This window comes from Anomalospiza imberbis, chromosome 4, assembly GCF_031753505.1.
Source record: "Anomalospiza imberbis isolate Cuckoo-Finch-1a 21T00152 chromosome 4, ASM3175350v1, whole genome shotgun sequence".
Taxonomy (NCBI): Eukaryota; Metazoa; Chordata; class Aves; order Passeriformes; family Viduidae; genus Anomalospiza; species Anomalospiza imberbis.
Window position 1 is genome coordinate 65,905,987 of NC_089684.1, and position 25,947 is coordinate 65,931,933.

Here is a 25,947-nt window from a genome sequence, read left to right on the forward strand (position 1 = left end):
ATTTTAATTTAATTCCTCAGAATTATTCAGAATAATTAAGAAAGTTAAGGAAGGGTAAATCAGCTTCATTTTTCACTTGACAGTTTGCTCCTAGAAGTATAACTTCACCTTTCATGGAATAAAAGCAAAGGTAGTTATACATAACTTTGGTAGGAAATAATCATTACCTTTACATGGGCCACCTGTTGGCAAGTCAAGGACTTATCACCCCAAGTTTGGCTAAGTTTAAAAATTACCAATTCCATTCAAACCACCTGTTTTAGGTCAACTTACAAAATAACTCTCTATTTCTCTGTTATCTGCAGGGCTCTGTGTCTGGGGCTATAGTCTGGAAAGCTACAGATGATCACTGGGTTTGTGGAGTGAGGGGAGATGAAATAGAATCTCCCCTGACCCCCAGAAACCAGTTGGTAATTAAATGGCCGTGCAGGAGATTGCATGTTCTCCAGCACTTTGCATTGCACCAGCAAGATGATTTCTTATATTGCAAATTGTACATGAAGCTGCTTCTAAGTGCTGCTGGCATCTTTGCTGCAGACACTGCCAAACACCATTTGTGATAGTGCATACTTAAAAATTCCATGTGAACCTGAAAAGCATTTATCCCTATGTAATTTATTTTGAATCAAGATTCATGATCAAATGTGGTTTGGGTTTTTTTTTTTCCTGTGCAGCTACCTGGAACTGGGTTTCATAAGTAAGTACTACTTAAGAAAATTATAAAGCCCATCTAGCTCTAATTTTTGTAACTAAATACACACTTAACAACTTGTTCATTGCTATGTTATACAATCAACACCTTTACTAAGTTCATACAATCAACACCTTGATAAATGTTACCAGAACATTTATCATCAGTGATCATCTGTGGCTTGATGAGAAAATGCACAGGCTGTCTGGTCTGAGAACTCTTCTCTCCTGCTGTTACTGTCTTTCAAAATGGGCTACCAACACAATTAATCCTTTTCAGACTGAAATGCAATCCCTCTCAAGAAAACAGTTTTTGAAAATACCAGTTTCCACAGTGTTCAAACCTGCTTGTGCATTTTTTAAGTCAACAGTAAACTGGTCATGAAAACCTGCTACCATGTGTTGTGGGTCTACACAAGGCATGGGCTGGTAATATGAGTCGAGTGGCCTTAATAAAGCCAAACTGATTTCTAGCATCCAATATGTGAGATTAATGCTAGAAAAGGCAAAAATTTAATCTCCCTTAAAATGAATTGTCTTGTGAAATACAAGTGCTTGGTTTCTAGACTCTGAGGAGGAAGACACACCTGATCTTGATAACATAGATTCAAAAAAGAGAGACATACAAAAATATTTTTAACAAGAAAGGTTGTGTTTTGGAGACAGCTAAATTTTAAATGACTCATTATCAGGACTGAAACAAGTCCTTGGCTTCTTTTTAGAAAAAGGTAAATCCTGCTTGATTGTTCACACCGTGTTAGATGGATGCTAACTTCTGCCAGCCTACCCAGGAGCGAGGCTCATGAGCCCCTCAGTTCAGCATCTCTGTTCCAAGGACTCTTCCTTGCACGGGTGAACTCGGACATATATGTTTCACTTAAATCATTCAAATTTCACTTCACCTTGCTTACGAAACTCCTCTGCTGCCAGTAGGAAGAGTGTAAATTGTTGTTGCCCTAAACATTAATTACCTTCTTTTTTTCCCACAACCCGGAATATTAAATGGCAAGCTTACTGTGTTGGCAGTGACTGACCCAAAGCACACTGTGAGCAGGCTGATTAGCTGAGGCAGGTATTTTATTAAGTAGAAATACCACACCTTGATCAACAACAATACAGGGCCAAATGGTGATGTCCCTTGTCCCAGGGCAAAGGCAGCTTGGGGCCCCATCAAGAAAGCAATGCCCAAAGTCCACGTATGAACTTATCCCCGGGTTAGTCTAGCACTGGGCAGTGCCCTGCGAAGTTAGGCAGACACGTTCTCCTCTGTTGATCCTAGCGTGGTCAAATAGACTTTTACAAACACAGGGACACAGACAGTGTCCTTGTGGCAGTAACTGTGTGTCCACTTCACTCACATGCTCTTATAAAATGAAGTTGTTTATGTCTGGACTTAATTCATCCCTTCAGTTTTGTGTTACATGGATTTAGTGGCATCATCTGTGGGTGACACAACTGCCGGCAGTCACAAAGCCTGGGGACAGCTGCCAACACCACCACAGGCAACAGGAGAAACCTGGGAGATGTGCTGTCTCTGTGATAACTGTCCAGGGGAGGGATGGGGACACCTGTGCCCCACCTGCAGACCCTGTACCGTACAAACTCCCACTGAGCTGACAGGGCGTGTCCTCATGGTCTCTGCACAGCTACTGCTTCCTTCAAGAAACTGCCACAGTTTTGCATTTTAAACCACAGAGGGAAAGACAGTTGCTGAAATTTTAAATACACCCAGAGGTTGGCAGAGGAAAATAACAGCTACTGGTTTAAATGTGACCTTCCTAGTATTTTACTTGAAATAATAAAGGAAAATGTTGATCCTGATGATGATGATAGGTAGCAGCTCTAAAAGCATGGCTGTTGTAAAAGTTCTTTAATTTCCAATCCTGACTCTATTCTCATGACAACTTTATATTCATAAAATGCATACAAAAACAACAGCTTACTAAGAACAACTGTGTAATTTTATCACAAACATTAGACACCCCAGAAATGCTTCTGCTGAAAACCCAGTTTACCTGTTTAGAGATCTATTGGCTGAACAGAAAAATTCAATGGCCTCATCAATTCTAAATAAGGTAGTGAGTTGTTCATTGCTTCAAGTGTCATGTGCAAGTTATCTCCCTGCTTAAAGATGATTATGGTATCATTATACATCACTTTGCTCTTTCTTGACAAGGCTGTCACTCTTTTCCTCCTCATTAATTTCATCAATGAGCTGAACAAAGCAGGTGTCTTTGAGACTGTTGCCAAAGCTGAGACATGGCATGCCCAACTGCAGGATCTGCTGTGGGGATCAGCAGGAATTGGATCACAACTGGTTTCCTACATTCTACCATTAGTGAAATGCAGGTGTCCAAAGCTGAAATTTGTGGTGGGTCAGTGCAAGAGTGTGTAGCATTTCAGGACAGTTTTTTGGCCAAGGCCCTTTTCTGAATGTCTTTTAGGCAGGAAAGTGAAGGTTACATGGGATGGATGATGCCTTCACCCTTTTACAAAAAAACCATACCTGAGGCCAACAGGCCATGACAATGTCTGCAGGGTATCAGACACATATCTTTACCTGCAGTTGAACTGAGTGAAGAAGTTGCCCCAGGCTAGGTGAAATTTCATAATCTGGACCATTTTGGCAAAACTCAGTGGGAAAAGTGGTGAACTGTATCAGCAGACCTGAAGGGGCAGGAACAACAGCTGGGGAGAGACTTGATGAGTAGCTTGTGATGAATGGCTTGGAAGAAAGTAACCTCAGAGATCATTGACAATGACATGTCTGTCTGCTGTGCAATTTATCCTGCTGCCAGGACTTCTAAAGGACTGCTTATTCTCATCATCATCTGCATGCCTTAATTGGGTCATCGAACTTGTCCCTCTCCAGCCAGGGTCAAGAATGTTTTGGCTCAGGTGCTGCACAAAACACAATGAGATGTCCATGGAGCAGCATTTGCTGCACTGTGTATTTCCCACGTATGTTCAGACAAGAACAGGCACAGGCAGAGGCTCTCTGCCCACTAGAAGTACTATACTTAAATACAGAGAGCAACAGTGCCTGAGGTAGGATAAAACCAGCCTACTACATCCTGAGGCTAGCTGCTGAAATTAGGACAAAAGGAAACAGCCTCAAGTTGCACCAGGGAAGGAAAGATTTCTTCATCTAAAGGGCTGTCAAGCATTGGAGCAGGCTGCTCAGGGATGTAGTTGAGTCACCATCTCCAGAGGTATTTAAAAGAGATGTAGATGTGGCACTTAGGGACGTGGTTTAGTGGTGAACTTGGCAGTGTTCAGATGGTTGGACTCGATCTTAGACTTAAATCTCCAACTTAAAGATTCTATGATTTTATGAAATTCCCATTTCTGCTATGGTGACAATTGGCATTCTAATCTAGAGCCTATCATCAGAGTTCTGACCATTGATTTCATTGCAAGAGTTCATATTTCATGCTTAAACATCAATTTTATTCTGGTCAGCTAGTTATGTTCACTTTGTATGAGGCAAGTTAATGTTCAGGGCCTCAAAAGCAGTTTTCAGGTTGGATTTACTGCAGGGAGGGTCTGTGCATCGTTTTCAGTTGATTAAATTTGTCCTAAGCAGATAAACATGTTAAAAATGGTTGATTCCATTTAAAACTCACCAAAATCTGTTGACTTTAAGTTTTGATTGTATTAGGTTCAAAGACAGAAATAGAAAATAAAGTGTGATATTTCTAACAGTACTCACATCTAGCTTGACTCCCCTGACATCAGTTACGAGACTCTAATGGCTGCAAGAGGGATATATTTAAGATAGGGATGAGCACTACAGAAAATCCTGCTTTAGAGTTCTTGCAGGGACAGGTTATATTTTCCAGGCACCAATCAAAAGCAATGTATTTGGCTTAAAAAATTGTAACAAAATTACTAGAAATCTGTTCTTTTGCTTCTTGCTCCTTTTTAGGAGGAAAACACCTGAAATTTTTCTGTAAATTAACATCCTGGAATTTCCCAGGTTAAAACTTGAATGCTAATCAGATAATCCAACAAGGAATTTGTATGGTCAACTATGGCTACAGCTTCAAACTAGGATTTGAAGGTTAAACTTCTTATTTTCACCATTATCATTAGAAAAATAACAATCACGGATCTAATTCCCTAAACCATACTATATCAGTTCCCTTGGCCTATTAATCTTACCTCATAGCAATTTTATGTACAATTTTAAAAATGGAGCTAAAATGATGATTCATTTATCAAAATAAAGTCACCTTGTGTTGTGCAAACCTCCTGCCTATTCTGTTATCAACCCTCTCGGCATCTTTCTACGGTGTATTTAATCTTGTGTGTGTTCCACTTGCATTATATGTAAGCACTATCCATGCCAAGCAGTGAACATTCCCAGGAGGAAAGTCCCTCAATGACCTGACCTCTTGCTTAAAAACTGCAAAGAATATATTCAATGAGATGTGAGCAATGATATTTCAAATAATGAAGGCAGAAAAACTTTCCTGAGTGTAGCTTTGTTTCCTGACATGGCTTTTTGATGATCACAAGTAAAAATGTGTTCATGAATATATGGTTTTTACCATGGCAAGAATGAACCCATGCTGATGAAAAAGTTATTGATGTATCACAGCACCACCAACACGTAGAGCATGCTGCTAACATGACCCTGCTTCTGCAATGTGAATTCTGTTAATGCAGAGTGTGTTTCTTGAGTGTTTTTATACTACTGCAGTGCCAAACCAGCCACCTCAACTTAAACCACTTCTGAAGGAAGTTTGGGTAAGCAAAACCTAGTCTTCCCCCTTATTTTATAATGCACTTTTCTGCAAGTCATTCAGAACTTTGTACAACAAGTTGTGTAACCCCTGTGTTATCCTGTTTGCCACAGCTCTATCTTTTACCCACTCCAGTTGATACTAATTCATAACTCTCACCTATTTTGATAGGACTTGTTACTGGCTGAGGCTGAAATTATTACCCTGCAATATATTGAAGCCACACGTTGAGGAAGACCAAGAAGATGAAACATGATTTGTGTAATTACTATTATCAGCTGTCTAAATCAGGAAACAGCACAACCATCCCTTTCTCCCCAAATTCCCATATTTCTATCTAGTCAATAAAGTCTATCATTACCATGATCAGACAGGAAAAAGCATGATATATAAATTTCAGTGTAGTCTTTCCTATTCTGGATAACCTGTACTTGATGGGAAACTTTTTGCAGTGTTTCTTTACCAAAAATGAAATTAAACACTGTTCTCTGCAGAAGTGCTGATATAGGTAAGTGTGTCCTCCCCATTAACTGTCTGCTTTAAAAAGCATTCTGCTTGGAAAGGGAGAAGAGTTTCATTCAGGATGAACTAGAAACTCACAAGCTTTTGCCATAAGAAGGACAGGAGAATCAATGTTCTACAACTGAAAAACAAAACCACGACTAGACTCATCTGTTAATCATTACACGGGAAAGATAACGATATTTCACTTCTTGTCCTTCTGAAGAAAAATTTTATATATGAACTCGGTGATTTAATTCAATAATTGAAAATGTCTGTCAAAGGCTTTGCTGGACTCTGTGGTGCAGGAATTTGTAACACAGTATCTATCTGTCTGTCTACACAAATATTACAGTAATATGTTCCACTCTGCAGTGCTACCAATAGTATCTTAAAAGGTTCATAACCTACAGTTGTCTTTTCAGCTTTCCCGATCAAACCTTTTCTTCTAACTCTTCTGGAGATTCCAGAGTGAAACATAACACATCCTGCCTGTTCATATAAAGTCTACTCACTTAGTCAATTTTATTACAATGAAAATAGCTCCAGAATTTTCAGTTTACCCTAATCCCATGCACTACTTTTATTGCAACATTCTAAGCTTTGTGTATACCACGTGAACACTGTAACAACAGGGGGCCCAACCTGCAACCCTGCTTTCAGCAGGAGGCAGAGATTCCAGGAAAAGCTGAAAGTGGCTCAACGTGTTCCCTCCCCCTCAGGTCACTGAAATGAAAATCAACATAAAGCAAACCACAGTTGGGATGTGAATGTTCGCTGCTGAAAGTACATTAAATTCAAAGCATTTGGCTTAGTCTGTGGCTGGGGTTTTGTCCTTTTTTTTTTTCCTTTGTGCACTGACATTTGACCCTTTTTATAATATGCACCTTGCACCGCTGAAACCCAGTTAGTTATTAATTAAACCCAGGTACCAATGGCTGGCTTGTTCATATCACCATTTTAACTGCTTGGCGCTGCCCGTGCGCAGAGGAGTGGGGGCTGGAAGTCAGTCGTCTCTCCTGTGAAATTCTGTCATATCGGCAGAAAGGAGCTGCAAAGTGCAGCAATTTGTACCTGACCTCTGATCTAAGAAGTTTGTACAGACCTTTGAACGTTGGGTTGGAGAATTGAGAAACAAGGTTTACAAGTACAAGGAAGAGATTTTCAGCACTTGTTACTTGTGCCCAGTGTTAACATTATAAATTAAAAAAATGTTTAACCAAGGCAGGAAATCTCTCAGAGGGCAACTCTCCTGTGCTGGGTTAATTCAAGACAATTTAAGTCTACTGAAATTACAGCTCACTTGGAAATATCTATGGTTTTGAAATGAAATTTCTGTTCACTCTAGAAAAGGAGTGGAGTTTAAGACACATATAATTTGAAATTCACCTTTTGTTGACCTTAAGTGAGATTATTTCTCTTTTAATTAGAAGCTGAAGAAAGAGAAGACAAGGATCATTTGAGTCAACATAATTTTTTCAGCAAAGTCTGGAGGTGAAATGCAGAATTGAATGGAAATCATTAAAAAGAGTAGCAAAATGGTGACTCCTTTGTTAACTTTATTTTTATGCAACATATTATCTAATCTTGATTATACAGTGCAAACCTATATGAGAAACCCATGGAAAAATAATCGAACAAACAACATTACAACAAATTCTTGACAGACAGTCATGTGGCCTTGTCTTGACAAACATAAAGGACACGTTTCGATGTTCTGTTGGATTAACTGTGTCAATTTAATTAGAAAACTGTCTCAACTCTTACACACACTGGCAAGGTCTTTGGTGCACCACCATCAGCTAACACCAACTGCAGACTGCATTGGGTGTGAAGACTTTCAGAGATCAGTTGTGATAACACGACTGAAAAAGAGGTCCTTTCTGCAACCCAGTCTGCCAGGCCAAGGAGCACTGCAGGGGACGGCAGTAACATTTGCCATGACATCCCTCAAATATTCTGAGCACAGGCTGTCATCCATGGCAAGCTTAGATGTGCAAAGGGAGAGGGGGTGCTTTACAGATACATTTTGAATCACCGTTTCAATCCCACCTAGCTCAGGACAGGACAATATTACATACATCTGCTGCGTCTGGTCCACATGTAAATTGACATTTTTGTCATTGGTTTTAATTGAACCTTACTTTCAACAGCTACATTAATTTTTTTCCTGGTTTAAGTTCAAACTTCACCATTGTTATCAGCACTGACCCCAATAAAACAATGAAATAATAATTAAATGAATAAGGGTGAACAGATTAGTGTCATGCGTCCAAAGTCACATACAAGTTTTTTACATTTCACATGCTGCTTAAGTAGAATATGAATACCAAAGCAGACTTTCTTGAATGCTTTCAAATTTTCAGTATGCAGATTGAGCTATATAGATTCATTTGTATTAATAATACTTGCATATATACCCTGTTTACTTAAACCTTCCTAGCCACCTTCAATCTACAAACGCCAAATTCTGCACCAAACCTGATAATCCACTTTTAAAGTTTGATTTTTATGTCAGTCTCTTGAAAAAGCAGAACAAAATACCAGGTGGCACAGACAGCGGCAGAGACAGACTGATTGAAAACACAATGTCAAGCAGTTGCAATTGGCTACCTTTTGCTTCATTAACTTAACATAGCAGAAAAGATATCTCGGAAACATGATTTTGTTTTCTTCTGTCGAAAATATCAGTTGTTTAGTGTTCATTGTTCTGACATTTGTTTTGGTATTTGCTATTCAAATTCTTTTAGATATTCACATGTTGATCTCACAGCTCAATCTTACAAGCAGTTGCTTAATTCTCAAACAACCCCTTAGGACCCTCTAAAGGAAGGCAAACCCCTGAACCCATACCCTGGTGATGACATACTTTTGGTCTCAACTCCCTGATAAATGAAAACCAGATAAAAAGTCCTACAGAGCAAACAAGATTTCCCTTACCTCTCTGCTCCTGCGATCGAAGTGCAACAGGTTAAGGGGACTCACGCCTTTGCCCGAGCAACCTTTCTTCCTAATGGCAAGGGCTGTGCAACCTGGTTATAGAGTTTATGCATCTCTTTATTGGCCAGCGAGCGTTAGCCATTTAAATTCCTTGGGAGTCATTTGTTAAGGGCTCTTAGGCTGAGGCTAAGTGGGTGGGACGGGAGGGAGAGGGGATGTTAGTGCTGCCAGACGCAGCGAGCTCTCCAAAGTGGTTTGAAGATTAATAGAAAACTATCTGCAATGAAGAGATCTTTGGAGGGAGGGCTGGGTCCAACCTTCAGGGAAGCATAGGAAAGAGAAACTGTAACATTTTTGCAGGTAAAAAGAATTTGAAGAGAAAGATTTCATTCAAAATTCAAAACTTGGGAAAAAAGGAGTGAAACATGTACAAACAACTCCTTCCTAGCACAAGGCGTTGTGCAAATAGCTTGGGTTACTCACGACAGATAAGATAAGAAAAGGGCATATTTTGCTTGACTGCATGAGGCTTTTTCAGTGAAATATTTTTTTTTCTTTATGTGTGTCTGGCAAAATTATTTCAGGCTGCGCTGAATCCATTTACCTTTGGTCGAAGGAAAAACAAAGGGTCTGCAGCTCCTGGAGTGAGAAGTAGATTTACTGATCATGTCGGCGGTGGGACGGTAGGAATAACTCAGCCTATGCCGTGTACCCGACATGCACTGTGTCAGCAGTAAACACGGAAACTCCAGTGTGTTTGCTCAAAAGGAAAAAAAGCACCTGGTGCAGAAGTAAAAGCACAGGGGTGGTAAAACATGATTCATGACAGTAGAAATGGTCTGTACATAACAACGGAGCATTAGGCCCTGGGAGCACTTAGGCAAAGCAAACAACACACCTTCTCAAGCAGCCAAGAGGAGGAACTGCTCCGAAACACTCTTTGGATGATAGATTTGCCCAGTTGGCAAGCAGTGTGCACAACCAGCCAGCGGGAGAAGAGGGAGCAGGGCATACCTTGGGAGATGGCTAATTTCTGGGAAAGGAGACAGCCTGAAGAAGGCAAAAAGCAAACAGAATATTGCAGTAGCAAAACAACTACAGTTTTCAATCCTTTCCCAGGTGTTTTTTACAGGCATAACCATTTCTTTCTTCTTTCTCTCCTTTTTTACTTTTTTTCCCACCCCAAAAAGAAAGCTTGATCCAAACCTCCATCCAAAGCACAAAAGCAACAACCTCAGGGCATCCACATGTGCAAGGAAAAGTGTCTTAAGCTCTTAGTGACAAACCATAAATACGAGTATATTCTGCAGAGGAAGCATTGGCAGTTTGTTTGAGATGGTCCTACATAATAATTTATTCTTGTCTTCTGAGTTCTTTCCTCTAGGCATGTAAAACTTAAGAAATAATCTTATATTGCCAAGTCAGAGGCTGGTCAATAGGGAAAAGGGGTAGGGGAGACAGTGGGTGTGGAGGTAAGCACTCTAAACTAGAAGGCTCCAAGTTAGAGAGAAAAATGTGGAGGATGGCAAAAGGCTGGCAAAAGAAGCATCTTTGTGGTGGTTTCTGAAAGCAAACAGGAAGGAGACCTGTTCTACTTACACTGCAAACCAATGGGTGATTACAATCACTCTGTTCTGGATTTTTATTCTTGTTTATCCACTGTACTGGGCTGTGGTGTGTTAGGCACTGTACAAACACACCTGGAGCCTGGATCCTGGTCCCAGAGTGCTAGCAGCCCAAGTCTACTGTGCAAGTCTTTCATCTTCAGAATTCATCCCTGCAAATGTTAAGCTATAAGAGCTGCAGAGAAGCAGGTACTGCCCTGCAGGCAGGGAAAGTGCAGCATGAAAATTTAAATGGTTTACTCAAGACTATGGAAAAAATCAGTATCAGAACTAGGGGAAAAAAAAATCTAGGAGATTCTGCCAAAATAAGATCCATGCCTCAATCCCACTGATATCTATAAGAAAGTGAATATAAAAAATAGGCAGTTATGAATTTGCGAAACTCCATCAAATTAATTGATTTTTAAAATTCAGTGTCTTTCTCTTACTTCATATTTTTCTGTTGGAAAACAAACCAAACTTATAGCTAAAAATATTGTAAAGTGAATCCTATCAGCTACAATTGTGTGTGTACTTGAATGCCCAGAGAAGACTACTCTGGTGTAAGTGAAAAAGCGCTGATGCTAGGGAGCTGATGGGCTCATTTTCAGAAGGCTGTTCAAATACTCTGTCAATTAGGATCACGTAGGGAGGCCTCTTGAACCCATGACTTTCATTTCATATGTTCACTTTTAGCTGCATCCTGTTGTTAGTTTCCAAGTTATTTTCCCATTATTATTTAAAGCAAGGATCATCAACAGATCATCTGTTGCGGGGTATTCTGAGGTGTTACCATTCCTCGTGACAGAATTTAAAAATATATTAGTTTTTCCTGCTGGCTGTGCTTTTATAAGAAACTTCAGAAGTTAGGGCAGAGTTCTGCAGTGTGTGTCCCAGCTTTCCCTGACATTAGACACCTGGTTTCCTTTGACTTCAAAACCACTGTGTTCATAATGATTGCACGACTTTTTATATACCTCCTTATGATGGCATGTGAGGAACAGTGGAAAAGTGTTAAGGGCAGAGCCATGCAAGCAGCAGGGAGAACGGATTGTATATACACCACATGTTCCTCTCTTCATACAGCATCCACAACTCAGGGGTAAAAATATAAGCACTTCTTTCCTAATGTACAGCTGACTACAATGAATAAAACCCACCCACTGTTACAATAATAATATATATATTTAGTTGTTTTGTCATTTTAATTATTGACAGCAAAGCAGGGGCTAAATCCTAAGAGATGTGAAAGAGAATAGTCCAGACCAGTCCAAACCTTCCATTGCCTTTTATTTTTTCCTGTAGTGGGATTGCAGGTGAAAGATTTTTCCTAAATGTTTATTCTCCTGAACACAGTGACAGAAAAGGCTGGAAATGTAAAGAAAAAAAAGTGATATTCATTGGAATATGGGGAATGGGGTAAAATGGGGACCTTCTCCCTGATGCAGAAAAGACTTCCAATGGTTTGGTGTGCTTCCCCTCAGCTGTCTCTCTTCTACAAGTAGATACATCAACTGGCCTTTACAGATGGAGTGCACCGGGCTCCTAAGTGTGATGACAAGCTCTAATGAAGCATTGGATCTGCTTCTGAGATTTTTAGAAAGATCAAACCCAAATGCTTTGGGAGATCCAGAGGCTGATCACAGGCTCATCATTTTATTGGCAGGATGTCATTGTCCAGGTAAGAGTGAGTATTTTTGATGATTATGGTAGTAAATAGGTTTTCAGGAGATATTTCATGATGGAAACTTAGTACTATGTGACAGTGCAGACATGTGAGCAAGTGAAATGAGAAGGGAGAGTAAGGAGTGAGCAATGGGTTGGCCTTTATGGTTTACTTGGTCTTCAAAAACTACTGAGAGACCACAGTAGAAAGAGAAAAGAATGTACCAAGTAAAATGCTTCACTGAAAGGACACGTGAATCTAAGAGTGACCAGCAAGGTCTCTAATCTTAATCTCAGAAAGTCTTGATTAGTATATTCACACATAAACCCAGTATCAGTCACAATACAGCCACAAAAATTGGGATCTCATAATGTAACAAATGCATTTTTTTCCTTTTCTATAATTTCCTTCTCTATTTAACAAAGCCACTCTGTATTTGGTGGAACAGGTTCCCACATGTTTATAGAACAATTTTATTGCCTATTTGAATGTTTAAAGGGACAACACCACTTTATTTAAATTAATAATATGTTATTTTACACATGTTCTTATACAATGTGAGTTAATACAGCAGATTTTGTAATTTCTTGACTTCTCTAAGCTATTGCAGACCAAAACCTGGGGACATCCTTCAGTGAACATAAAGTCTGTAACAGGTACAGCTTTCCAAGTTCTCCCACATCCAAGCTTCTTCTACACATAACCTATGTCAATGTTTTCATCTTTACCTTGCCACATCACAGAGAATTGCCCTTTTAAAGATAGACTCCCCATCTGCTCTGCCAGCCAGGCACATGCCTTATCCCACCATGGAGATGACAAAGTCACAGACCTGAAGGTGGAGTACCAACAGGGGGAAACTTGGCCAAGGACAATTTGGGCTTTCACATTTTTTTTTAGTCTTAGGCTTTTCTAGTTCATGGGCAGTGGGATTTGCTCTGATAACCTTTACAGTCACAAGGCAAAGGTTTTGTTCTATTTTTAACAAAAAAAAATTTTATTGTCATTCTGCAATGAAAGTCAGCACAGAGGATCAATGTAACAGTCAGGCTCAGTTTCCCCATGTAGAATTTTGTGCTTTCATTTAAACTTGAAAGCAGGCTTTGGGTTACAAAATGTAAGAAGACAGATACTGAATAAACCCATGGAGTGTAATAGCTTTTTAATTAGCACACAAAACAGAAGGAAACCCGCAAAACACAAAGTAGATTTTTTTGGTTTTATATAGCCATAGCCATTACATTTCTGTGGTATGTTTGCTTTCCATTAAAAAAAATACAGGGTGGGTTCTGGATAGACATATCTACAAGGGAGGTTAATATAATAATTGCCTTTCAGTCCTAGGGTAAATAAAACACTCCGTAGGAAAAAGATTTTGCCCTTGCTAGCCTGATGCGGCTGCTACAGACCACTCTTTCACACCACAGCTTCACCAACACGGTAAACTGGTGCTGTCTGCAGAGGGTCCCACTCCATCCTTACTGCAGCCTATGCGTGTGTTGCCACAAGCATTTGTGCAGCTGCACCATGCACCCACCCACATCACCTGAGCACCTGTGCTGGCAGAGGGGTAAAAGAGGGTGGGACCTGTCCTTCTGCCAGCATTGCTGGCTTCAAGCATTTATCAAGTCACCAGCATTGAGCAAATTAATGGGAAAACAGGGGAAGGGTTTCTTTTAAAACCTGCTGAATCAAGTTTCACAGCACAGCTCCTCCTCTGCAGAGGCCATTGAGATTCCACAATGGGGTAAATGACAGCCTTTCTGTAACAGCAAGGAGCTCACTGAACCATCCAGGGAGACCAGAGGGTAGAACAGCAAATTGCAACTCTTTGTAAGTCTGTGTGCAGCTGGTGAATTTTAGCACTGTGGTTATTGAGGGGCTGAAGGTCCTGGAGGAATCAAGGAAGGAGGGGCAGCACATTAATATGAGCTCAACAGGTCACCGAAAGGTACCCAGTGGCCACCTTATGTGGCTAGCAGGGACATCCAACCAGCACAAGCCAACCATGTACCAACCAATTCTGAATATTAAAAGGTTACTGGCAAATAACATTCTTCTGGTTCCTTACAGGGCCTTTTAGCAAAGAAAACCACAGGGTTATGTGATATGTGTTCACAAAAAGGAGAGTAAAGACCCCAAATGCATATTTACAGGAGCTTTCAGAATCAGGGTATGAAAATGAGTATGATTAGCACACACAGTCTCTTCCAGTAATTGCTCTGCTTTTTTACAGCTCACAGTAGAGTATAAGTATGTTAAGGGAAAAAACTCTTCCTCCAGACAACAGACATCATCTTTGGTCAAGGCATAAGCTTTTCTATTTTCATTCTTACTGTCTTATTGAAAATTAAACAATAGGCATCACATGGAAATTGTGTGTAAAAAGAAGTTATCCAATAAGGAAACTGACAGAGTTTCCTTTAGGAAGGCAAATTTATTTTTCTGCCTCCCAGTAACATGAAGGAAAATTTTAGACTACAGGAGACTGAATGATCTGCTGGGGAATTTACAATATCCATTAACTCCAGCATCTCTTATATTATATTTTATTACATGTCCACAACTTCCATTTCTCAAAGAACAGATTTACTATCAGGATTAGAAAAAGCAGCTTTTGATGATGTCTGCAGAGCCTGAACTGGCATGCACAGCAAAGGCACCATTGCCAGAGAAGTCTGCGTTAAGCAGACTGTAACGGGACTTCACAAGGAAGGAATTTGCTGTGACTCAGTCACCCATCAGTGGTGGGTGCTGCCATGAGGCAGGAGTGGGGTCACATCTCTTGGCCCATGGCACGGCAGATTTTGTCCATGTGGTCCAGCATAGATTTACCCATGCTGTCACGTGCCCTTGCCTTACCTAACCTCAGCCCAGCACTCTGGCTCCTCCTCTGCCAGCCTCTGCATCCTGTCTGCTCCTCTCCACTGCTGACCTTCCCTATGGGCAGGCAGGACTGGGGCTGCAAACCTGCTTCCAGCTGAGCTTTCTTCTCAGCAGCGAACACTGTACCTGAAACAAGCTGTTCCTGAGCCACGGTTTTGGGGTGACATGAACTGTGTTGCCAGTATAAGGTGTGCTTCTGCAGTGTAGGAAACAGGATGGATTTGCCTGTAATTCCACCAAATGTTATCTACAGCACAGGCAAGTCCTAGAGCTACATCTATACCCAGGCACCTGCATGGCACACAAACAGAAGCGTAACCTCAGCGACTCTTGATAGAAACTTTGCAACCTTGCGGTAAAAATGCTCACCTTAATGAAACATGCTTAAATAGTAAAAGGGCACTTTCACCTCTGCAGCTGCACCTGGGCCAGGGCCCACTGCTGGTGTGGGACTCTCAGGCATCATCCCCCTGACTGCCAGAGCTGTCCAGGTCACCCTGTGGGGTAGAGCCAGTCTAATTCAACTTGAAAGTGCTCAAAGGCTGTGTTAATGGGTAGCTCTCAATAACCACAGTGAGGTGATTTTTTTACAGAACTACACTTCTGCTATAAAATGCTTCTTTCTCAAAAAAAGTCTCAGAGTGCTGGTGACATACCTCAATAGATATTTGACAAGATAAACCAGGCAAAGTGTCTGTGATTTCAAGGACCATAATAGCTGAAATATCTAGGAATGAAAAGTATGGTCTGAATGGCAGCAATTATTAAATCCACTAGCCAAATTGCTCTTTTCCTTTCTCGGTAAAGAAAATATCTCTACAATGACCCAGAATCTGCCACTGTTGAGCTGTTGACGACACCTAAGCAGGAAATACGACTCATTCAGGAAGAGCTTAAGTCCCACACTTCCCATCTCTAAGAGAAGGTTTGCATTTTCAAGAGGACATTTCCACTGGCAGTAATGAAATCCTTACGTTCAGACTTGGAAGCTACATGAAATGGTCCAGAAACAGGGAGATACTTTTACTTTGGTTAAAGGAGAGGCTGGAGCCACAAAATGAGTTCTTCTGAGCAGTATCTGTACTCTCAGCTCTGCTGTGTTTCTCTCTCAGATTTCTTCTCTTCTGCAGGGTGGATGTTGACACTTGGACTACCCAAGCTAGGCCGAGTGGTTGAGACCACCATGTTTTGGGGGGAAGGAGAAGGCTTCATCTAAAAGGTTGTCTGCTGTGCTGTCTTTGGGTTCAGTGAAGACACCCCAGCATGTTTTATTTGTTAGCAGAGATATAATCCATGTGATCAACTGTTCTGCTCTGGGGCAGAAATAATGCTCATCAAGCACCTGAGATATGAGCTGTTTGCAAGGATGAATCTGCAATTAAGCAGGAAATTGCAGCTTGTCAGTGTGTTAAATGAGTTACAAATTGCAGTCAATATGCAGAGATACTCCCTTTCTTTGGAAAAAAAAATTAAATCTTCTCAGGAACTTTAAAAGGTCAGTGACTTTGCCCTTCCTAAAAATAAGCAAGGTAAACTGACTCCTAAATGAAGCACATTTAATTGGTAGGAATGTGTATAGGTTACATCTTCAATGTAAGCATTTTACCAGATATCTAGAGAAAGAGTTGCAATAGTTTCTATGCAAGCTAAAATGGCTGCAATGTGACCTTTGTAGGGCTGTGTGCTGTCTTCAGAGAACCAAAAGAGGTAGGCAGAGACTTATGCATGAGGACATTGTCCTTCCTGCTGCCTCACTGGTGAGTATTCTATAAGATTAGCACAGAATGTCTGAATATGAATATGTAATATATTGCTATCTAGTACATAGATTAATGTGGCAACCACCAGGTTGTCATCCGTCCAAATACTTAGATTTTCACATCAACTCTGAGATCTGAATTTTCTGTCTGTAGGAGAAAGTATTTGTTCTGTTTTTTATTTAGGGGTGTATATGAAGAAGTGGTTGAAATTTTGTTGGTGTATTAAGTTTATTTGAAGGAAACCAATACACTCTTGGTGCCACATCATCATGCTTGACATCAACTATGTCATATCAGGACATATGAATTTGACTTTTCGTATGTTTCATGGTATGAAACTGGTGGTATGTAAAAGAGACCACATTTCAGAAAAAGCAAATAAAGCTATCAGGTTGTGAGGTTTGTCTTGTTCTCATTTCTGGCCTTTAAAAGTGAAGCAAAATTATTTTCTGAAGATGTACCACAAGACCAGTGAAGAGTAGTAAGGTTTTTCTGAGGCTTTAAACTGTTTTTCTTTGGAAGCTCTCAATTCTTTGGGAAACAATTATTGATAGAAATGAAATTGAAGTGGATTAAAATTGCCTTGATGATGCCAACAAAAGAAATTTCTTTATATAATTACTGAGCTGTATCATTTCACAGAGGAAAAAATGTAATATTTTGTCTTTGTGTATTTACTCCAGAAAAGACCATTTTATACACTTGAAAATGTTACTTTTGGTCTGTTATTGATCACCTTAGAAGATGAAACATAACATTAAAAGAGCACTTGTGGAGCACAGCATGGGGACTGCAGTACATGCTGTGGCACAGGACACTGGTGACCTGGAAGAACAGGAGCCTCCACAATGACTGCCTGTTTCTAACAGGGATTCTCAGTCATGCTTAGAACATAGTCTGCTTCACAAAGGGATCAACTTCCCTATCTAAAGCATAAGACAGTCTCTTGCATTTAATAGCTAAGAAGACAGATTTCTGAAACAAGATTTTCCATAAACACCTCCTCAATGAACATTGCGTTTTAGGGCATCTACTACTTCCTGAGAGACTGAAACAGGTGTCTCACTGTCCAGGCTCCCTTTGACACAGCCTGAACGCCTTCTAAATACCATAGGAAATATAACCACAATCACAATACTGCCACGGGTTATGGTGACTAACCTACAGGTCGTTCCTCAGCTGGCTGCCACAAGGAGGTTCGTACCCTGCTAAGTTGTCACACATCTGATGCCTCCATCAATGTGGTGTCCCCAGTACCCGACCATCCACTGTTCAGAACCTCAGCCAGGGACTTTGGAGGTCAAAGAGAAGCAGCAGGACAGAACTTTTGCTTTCAGATGCTCTTTTACTGAAACTATCAATGAAACCTAAATCATTACAACCGTTGACAATGATTGGAACTGATTAAAGGGCATTTTACAAAAGGTTCCTCCCTGGGTACACTGTGATCGTGTTTCGCCAAGAGCAGCCAGCTTCTCTCCTACTTCAGATGGCCAAAGGTTAGCACGACAAAGCGAACAAAGTCCAGCAGTAGTTCATGGTTAAAAGGCTAAAGCCACTCTGGCTTATGGCAGGTTCTCTAGCAGTAAAGCTGCTGTGACACTGAAAACATACACATAGAAACTACTGTAAAATTTGGAAGAGGAGAGGGTGCATTTTGACACAGAAGACAAACAACATTTGCTGCTGTAACTGCTCAAACAGGCAATAATAGACTCATTGTCTTTCCCTGAGTTAATTTCCCTGTTTGCACATTCTAACACTTGCATGCTCTTCCTGGTTTTGCTGAATGTGTGATGTTCACATCCTGGTTTCCTAAAAATGGTCCCACACCCTGCCCCAGCAGGGCCCACAAACCCAGTCTTTCGTCTCCACATTCCCACTTGTGGATCTCTCACTAGGTGCAGTCAAGCCATTCATGGGTGGAGAGAGATCTCAGAGAGTTCATGCAACCTTGGGAAAGCCACGACTAACTCTGAGATTACATATATATGAAACTGAGGGAGAAGCAGTCAGAGCTGAGCTTCTCCCCAGTGCTATTTGGGGAAGCAGTGGCCAGCAGGACTGTACAGCACGCAGGTGATGGCACCCATGGTCCTCAGCAGCCACACAGCCTGCAGGACAGGGTGCAGAGAGGGGCAAAGGGTTGAGAGGATGGTAATTGCTGGGAACCTGGACTAAAGCTGGAATTGCTCTGTAATCGTACAGTGATATTGTAGAAAAGTAGACTTAATAAGTTGTGTTAGTCATAGATCAGACTGCTATAATGATTTCAAATCCTCCAGTCCTTGTCTTTCAAATACACACTGAGATAAGTAGGAACTAAGCATGCTCAAGAGCCTTTGAAGACTGTATGGGTGCCTAGATACTGGGCTTGGGAGGTCTGACTTTAATTACACATGTCTTAAAACAGCAACATACAAAATACCAGTTCTATCTTTCAAACACAAACTTTAATCACTCACATATTGTCCAGGTCACAGAAACTTTATTGAAAAAAGTACACAGTAACATTCTAACCCTGAGTAAAAATCAATTTTCTGAGACTATGCTGTACTTTATTTCATTAGGCATAATTTTTAAATTAACCTAAACTTAAAGAAACATATTCTGGAAGAGCTGACCTTATAATGAAACAAGGAAGAAACACTGAGGACAGGTAGAAATCTGAAGAGTAGAGGATATCTTCTGATAAGGATGTATAAGGGAACAATCCCATTGCTTGTCTGCCTGTTGGTGTGGAAGCCTCTGACAGCTAATGTACTGCATGCTGCTGTGCCTTTATTTCAGCAAAGGGAAAGCACTGATTATTTATTATCCCATTATAGGGCTTTGTTTCTGATGTCCTTACACTCAAAAGCAGCAAAAGCACCAAAACAACATACTGTTTAATATCAAACACTACTCTTGTTTCTCATCAGGGGAACAGGGAAGAACAGGGAAGTCAATGCTTCCTCAGCTGCACAGCCAGAATGAATATAATTATATGTTTAGACTGGGATTATAAAAGAAAATAAGGAACAGCATGAAAGCAGGGCAAATTTATGATGGCAGCAAAACCTGTTAGGAGTTTCTTCAAGTGCCTGTCAAGCTACAAGCACAATCTTTTATAAAACTCACTGTCAGTTCTTAGCTTAGAAAAAGGAACCAACAACTGGAGATGTGGCATGGGAAAAGGAATACGTTGCATTTCTGTGCAGAGTGGCACACAAGAGCCCCAACTTTTGTAGCTGGGATAGAGGTTACTGCTGGTGTCTCACAACCCAGATAGATTCTCTGCCCTGCTTTGCAGCAGTTCTGTCTCTTGCTTTGGCCATAAATTACATTCTGGACATGAAAGTTCAATCAAAACTGAGTTTTTAAAAGAACATTTTTGGTTCTAATCATGTGCAGCACCAAAACTGTGTTTTGCTTTAAAAAATTGTCAACAGGCCATAGCATAAGCACATCACCTGGAGTTTAGGTCTCATATCTTGAGGAGGAGCTGCAGAAACTCCCTTCTGAACAAGGATCACTTTTACTCCTAGGAGGAGATTCCTGGTGAAGGGAAGGACTTGCCCACTGTCTGTGCTGCAACTCCATTTGACCTGTGAGACAGCAGGGGTTGGTACATGTGTCCTGTCCATTCCCAGCCAATGAACACCTCTGCTCTCTTTTGGGTCCTTTTTTTAGAGAGAATCAGCCAATTCTTCCTGACCAAAGTAGAAATGTGGCTCCAGGGACAGACAAAATTGATCAGCTAGTGCCAGGAATGGCTGCCTGGGCTGATGCAGCAGAATCTTCTAAGAGGATTGTTGCACTCCCAGGCGACCCTGTGTGACCCTGTGCTCTGGCCAAATGCACAGTTTCATGACACCCCTCTGCTATACTTCAGGAGCTGACAGCAAGCACAAAGCATATGAGAAATTATACTTATGCCTTAGAACTAGGAGGGTCACCATATGTACTAAAGAAGACATGGGATACCTGTTATATGGAATGAGCCAGCCTGCTCCAGAGAGGTTAGCAGGCCTCTTCTAGCTTCTGACACAAATAATACATTGATATTAATTTAAATTATTAAACTGTCTGCTACCTACTTTTTTTTTTTCTTAAGCAAAACAGCATAGTTAGTAAATACAAGTGAAAAATTCTGGTTACAAAAGTTACTCTAAACAAAAACAATATCTAGCAGGCAAAATAAATTTGGAAGTCTGAAGTACAAGCTGTACATGTTTGGTGCCATACCTCCAAATGACTTCCTGTGATTCTACTGAAACCTGACAGGAAAAACCTACCCTGGGGTCAGGTGAGGCAAAATTAATTTTCCTTCTGGTTTCTCAGAAGTGGAGTAGATGTATGAAATGTGGCCTGTAACTAAAAGGTTATTTCATTTATAAATGTGCAGAAAATTGCATCTAGCATTGGACCAATTAGAGGATGCTGCAAATGTCCCTATGGCTGCCCCCCTCTCATAGACATTTGCAGTGCAAGTGGTTAAAAAAACCCCACACAAATGGAAATGGCATCTTCCCTTGGGAAGAGACAGGCAAGCAGAGGAGAGAGAGGCACGTCATGGTACAGCCTGCTGCTGAGAGCCTTAAATCACCAAACAGGGATTAAATACTGTGCCATTACACCCAGCTTGCACAGAAAGCATCCCAACTGCTAGCAGGTAAATGGGAAAGTCGTATTTCACACTCAGATTTCAGCAAGGAGGTCATGCTTTGAAGATGAGAGGCTGTGCAAAAGAAACAGGCTATTTTTAAAAGTCAAGTCCAATGCTTGGATAAAACCTTTTAAAAGGTAGCTGCCAGCACAGCTGTGTTTATGGGTCTATTCAACCAGTGAGCTGGCTCATAGAACTTGAGTACAAGCAATGATTTAACATCATGACCCAAGCAAGAAACTGGAACACTCCAGAAACAATTTTGGCAAGGGTCCATTTAATGAGTCAGAGTGTCCTGTTATCTGATGGCATGTTTTTACATGGGGGGAGCTATTTTAATTGCTGTATAATAATCTGAGAAGCTGCAAAGTGTTGAACACTTCCCCCTTCAGTACCTGCCCAGTCAACATCCATCATGGGTGTGCATTGTGTCCTCCTCAGCAAGGCAAAACTGCTCTCATTCCACTGGACCTATCTGGTTATGGGCCAGGGTATGGAGTCACCATGCACAGGCCCTCCAGACAGCTGGGACTGTGACCTGGGCTGCAGCTCTCCTGTCCTTTTCTGTGAACTTTCCTTGCTTTTATGGCTGGGGAAGGGGTCCCATCTTCCTGGTATTTGTGTCTGTTCTTTTTCACATGAGCAGTCAGAAGAATAAATGAGAAATAGAACATGTTTGGAATCAGAAATAAATCCTATTTGAAAGCGGAAGAGATTATTCAGATGGGTACATTTGTTCTAGTGATGGTTTTCATGAAAAAACAATCTCCCAGCCTCTTTAGTCAGTCCCACATTAATTTTCAAAAAAAAAAAAAAAAAACAAAAACAAAACAAAAAAACCCAGCAAAACCCAAATATTTGACCCTTTTGATCTGTTACTGACAGAGCTGAAGCAGACTTATAGACACTATGAATTAACTATATGACTAAAACCTGCCAGTCTCAGATATTTTTATATGCAAACAGGAAAATCTATTGCATGTAAGAAAACCACCAATGTAACATGCTAATCTGAGGTTTCAAAAAATTGCCTTCACAGATAAAAATGTTTAACATCTATAAAGTTGCTTATTTAAAAAAAAATTAGAGTTTTTTTTCTTTTTTGATCAGGTGAAATTCAGATCTGGAATGGTCATATGCCAGTTGCTGAGCTATGTGCAATCGCTTTTCTGTCAGGAATTGCCATAATCTCTAATACCAAAACTCCACCTGCAGATATAGGAATATTGAATATTAACTGCCTTCCAGAGTCAAGGTGATCAGAGGGATTAAAGAAGAGGAGCAGAGGGACTTGCTTGCACATCTGTTTGTCAGGTCCTTGTGTACACCCCCCTCACACAAACTCACAGATCTTACTTGCTAACAGCCTGAAGGACACAAACCAGAGATGTTTCAGTGCCTGCTTCTCTTGGCACAGCAACTAATCTACAAGACAGAATATCTTTTTTTTTTTTCTATTGCTTGCAGTTCACTCACAGAAACATAACATTAACATTAAGTAATTTACATAATTTCAACTCTGGAAAACCTGAGTTTAAACAAAACAGCAAAATCCCTGGAGCTTGATTGGACAAGCATGAGGGAAAAAAAAAAAAAAACAACAAAAAACAAACAAACCCAAGAAACCCAAACAACCACCAAAACACAGATCCTATCTCCCATAGCCTGGCATGTTAGCACAACTCTATTCCAAAAATTTACTTCCTTAAAAACCTGCAAAAATCTGACCTCTTGAAAATAACCTCTCTGCCCCCTTTCCCCTCTGTCCCTCCTTTTTTGTTTAATGTATCTTTATGCTATATTCAAGAACAAAACAATAAGGCCTCAAAGTGCAGCACCATTATAAAATTAAGTGCCAGTTAATAACATGCCAAGGACAGCAATCATGGACTCTGGACACAAAGTCTAGTGAGCTCACAGGAGTGTCCGACATACCCAGGGCTAATGGAGATCTGCACTGTGAAGTTCTGCTATGTGGTACTAGCACAGAGTCCCTTCACTTCATGAGGTAGGAGTTTAAGAAGGCTGTTCATCACCATAAGGAAAGAGAGGGAAGAATTCATGAAAGCATGAGTTTACCAGTTCTGCTATTGTCCATCAGAAATTCTAAAATTTGACTAAGAATGATTATTGTGCGTGTTTTTGAAATTATTCCTCCTTGACCTGTTTTTAACCTAGTTCTTTAGTTTTCCACAAAACAAAGCTCTAATTAGGCTCCTGATGCAGCAAAATATCTAAGCAAATGAAAACAGTTTAAATTTCATCACATTAACAAAATGACACTGTGTCTAGAACTACACATGTGCTGTTGGGGATGGATCCTCCCTGCACCTCCCAAAATGTAGCCAGATGTCTCAGTAAACTTCCTACCACTGTGGTTAATGAACAGAAGAGTTTTCACTGTCTTTTCACACTGCCCTAAAGACACTCCCAAGTAATTCAACAATTCCTTTATTGAAACTTCCTTGTTTAACTGCAAATGAAGACCAGAGCTGAGCCTACAGTGTTGAATGAATATAAATTGAAATGCCTTAACCGGATTTAATTTTCATGCCTTCCCTCTTTTCTTGTGTTGGGAAGATGTGTCATCATGAAGTTTAAAAGAAATCTCTCTATGTATCCTCTATATTTACAGAGGGCTGCTCACCTTTCCATTTTCCATTTTTAAGACAAACTGAAAACAAACACATTATTCACTGAAACATATCCTTTACACCTGTGCAGAGTTAAGTCACTTTGAAAAATGCTCAGTTGCAGATATGTACATTATTCCAGTTAGTGAAAGTCATAGCATTTGTATCCAACATCAACGCTAACTTCCCACTTACATCCAAATATTCTGCACCACAAAATGCAGTACTCCTAGAGTGAAAACGGCATATAGAACAGTACCATATTCAACAACTGTGCATGACTCTAGTTTTAACGTGGGCTGTCACAATGGTGGTAGTACAGAATCACAGTGGTGGTTTTCACTCTGCCTGATCAGAAAGAAATTTTCTTCAGCCTCATTGGAGCAACTACACAACACAAAATGCATCAGGAGGGTCTTTGATGACTTTTGTTCAGGGTGAAACCCCATCAGGGCTTTGAGGAAGAGGACTGTAGCCTGTTGAGCCTGTCAAAATAGATTTGCACTGGATGTACTGACCATTCCCCTTATCTCCAGATTGTGAAAAGGAGGAGCCTGCTGCCTGTTGTCAAGAAGATAGGCTTTTTTAGGCCCTTTATATTGCTCCTCAGCACTCTAGTCCTGGATTTCCAGCCAAATGACACCCTTCTGCTATGGAGTGTGATACACCCCTGAAACAGGCAGCTCTTCTGAAGTCCAGGCAGCTGGTCATCAGCCCATCTTACTGCTTCCCCACTCCCTTCTCCCACCATTCTCCCTGCTTGTTTCTATGACATTGCTCCCTTCCATGGAATTTTTCTCAATGTTGTCCTGATACACCAGGTGTCCAGAGCCTTTTCCTGCCTTCCAGCCTTCTTTCAGCCAAGGGCAGCAGGGTTCCCACATGCCCACCACCATATCAAGTCCTCTCCACAGAGATCTCCGGGATCAGTGGTGCTCATTTGGATAGATGTACTTGATCATCTCCCACTCTCCCCTATGATATTGGTTTTGCAGGCACTGTGGTACGATAATGACAGCTTTACTCAATGTCAAACAGGGTTCCCTCTGCTGAGAGATTCCCACCTGACTGCTGATGCAGAGCTAAGCTTTGTGCTTCTATACTGATTGACAAGAAGTTGTAATAAAAACATTGCGCAGATGAAAATATAGCAACATATAGAATGGGGTCCATAGGCACATCCTACTAATTTTTTGGTATTACAGCCTGTTTTCCCCTGGCAATCCAGTCAGAGCTATCAGTGATGTTACATCCATATAACGACCCAGACATGCACAGTCCCTTCAGTATGTAGGATGTAATTGCAATGCAGGTCCCCAGGATAAAGTTAACAGGTATAAACCCCAGATAGAGGGGGGGTTGCAGAATCAAGATTTTATCAATTATTCCCATTAACAATAATGGACCAAATAATCCTGCTAAATTCATCCTGAAGATGCCTATCCACAAATTTTCTATTGTCAAGTCCTTAGTTTCAGATTTATAAAGCTGTCTACCCATACAGAGCTAACTACAGGTGTGGTTTGATCATTTCTGGGAACCATTCAAGGAAGAGCTTAATGATAGAGTGGCTGTGACTTGGAGAAGCATTAACAAAAGTGCCATAAACGAGGGTGGCAAAAGCTGTTTCTCTGCATTACAGAATGTTTACATAGAAATGTTCCTTTTAAAGCATGCTAAATTTTTCAGGTGAAAGTATTCTGTTCAGTAAAGCTTAGCATGATCCCAGCTAATAATTTGCTTAAGGGCTCTTGTGGGGTCTGCTTCCAGTTGCAGTAACATAGATTTCCCAGAGGAAAGAAGATAAGAGCAAGATGTGCAATTTTTCTGGAGACCATTAAAAACTACATTGCTGCTATAGTACCACAGCA

General features: G+C 40.7%; 1 protein-coding gene across 8 annotated transcripts in view; it reads right to left on the reverse strand.

The window, feature by feature from the left end:
* The window catches only part of RBM47 (RNA binding motif protein 47), a 78,011-nt gene that overhangs the window by 12,444 nt on the left and 39,620 nt on the right, over window positions 1-25,947 (reverse strand). Inside the window, exon 1 of one of the 8 annotated variants that reach the window (XM_068188936.1) lies at window positions 9,484-9,582. The exons of 6 other annotated variants lie outside the window; for them this stretch is intronic. The gene's annotated coding sequence lies outside the window, so the exon portion shown is untranslated. Of the gene's footprint in view, window positions 1-8,879; window positions 9,060-9,483; window positions 9,583-25,947 lie in introns of those variants that run through there. One more of the 8 variants, XM_068188935.1, reaches the window with a different exon arrangement.